Consider the following 1,662-nt stretch of genomic DNA (forward strand, 5'->3'; position numbering starts at 1 on the left):
TTACAAGTCTACTCGAGCAGACCCTAGTATCCAAGTCTAGGGAGGATACCTCTACTCAGCCAACAACTGCAACTCCATTTGTATTTAAGCCAGCAGCTCCTTTTGTATTCATATCTTAAAATTTAGGGGCAAATCCCTCTTCACTTGAACAACAATTTACTACCAATGTTCCACCAATATAAGTGCTGGTTGTAAACTTGACAATTGATGACTCACATAAGATGAAATTCTCTAAACATGTTGATTATGATAAATTGACCGTTTTGGAAGAAAGATTGAGGGTAGTCGAAGTTGTAGACTTATATGATCCTGTTCATGGTGTAGAGATGTGTTTAGTTCCAAATATAGTTGTATCTAAAGAATTTAGGGTACCAGAATTTATCAAGTATACTGGAACTGAATGCCTAGTCACTCATCTTAAATCTTATTTCAATAAGATGGTAGAAGTGGTGAATGATGAGAAACTTCTCATCCACTTCTTTCAAGATAGTCTTTCTGGATCGACACCAAACTGGTATACAAAACTAGATAATACAAAGATTAGAAAATGGAAAGATTTGGTAAAAGCTTTTGTGGAGTAGTATAAATTCAACATGGAGGTAGCCCCGGATAGGTCAAGCTTGTTAGTCATGGAGAAGGGCAACAAAGAGACTATAAGATAATACACTTTGAGATGGTGTAAAAAAGCATATCATATGCAAACCTCTTTATTAGAAAAAGAAATGGTCACTCAATTTTCCAACACTTATAAATCTCCTTACTTTGAAGACCTAGTAGGTAGTTGAGCTCAACATTTCTATGATGTTGTAACTATAGTTGAGAGGATAGAACAAGCAATAAGAATAGGTAGAATGTTAAAGCCTACTGAGAAGAAAGGCTTTACTAGGAAAAAGAAGGATTCTAAGGTGAACAACGTGGAAGGAGGGTATAAGAGTAAGAAAAAAAAATACCATCATCATAACTTCCAAATTCCTACCCAACAAGTTGTAAGTGTAAACTTCACTAAACCTTTCCCTACCAACCAACAAAAGCAACCAAATGACTAATAAAGTAACTAGATTGTTAATCCTCCAAGAAGGAATTTTTAAAGAACCCAAGAACAATTGTCACCATTACCACTTTCCCTTGGGAGAAATGTACTCAAAATTGTTGAGTATTGGGCAAGTGGCCCCTGTTTCCTTAACCCCACTGCAACCTCTATACCCAAATTGGTATAAGCCTGATTTGACATGTGAGTATCATGCTGTCATTGCCGGGCATAACATTGAGAGTTGTAATGCATTTAAAAACAAGCTTCTACAATTGATAAAAGTTGGATGGATAACTTTTGATGATGCACCAAATGTGAATTCCAACACTTTACCCAATCATGCTATAAGTAGTGGAGAGGTGAATGTTGTAGGAGTGAAGGGTAAGAAGGAAAGAGCTTTGAAGGTTTCCATGGAAAAACTGTATGGTATGTTGGTACAGTCTGGATATTTATTTGAGTTTGAACCAGTGATGAATGAAAAATAATTTCTGCAAGTTTCATGGTGAGGTGGGACATCATATTGACAATTGCGAAGAATTTCACCAAGAAGTGAAAAGGATGCTGATTTTCAGCATGATAAGGATAGAGAGTGAAGAAGAGAGCAGTGAAGTTGGGATGATAGGCCGTCAGGA

The sequence above is a fragment of the Populus euphratica genome, unplaced genomic scaffold, assembly GCF_000495115.2.
Source record: "Populus euphratica unplaced genomic scaffold, PopEup_1.0 scaffold106.1, whole genome shotgun sequence".
In the NCBI taxonomy this organism is placed as follows: domain Eukaryota; kingdom Viridiplantae; phylum Streptophyta; class Magnoliopsida; order Malpighiales; family Salicaceae; genus Populus; species Populus euphratica.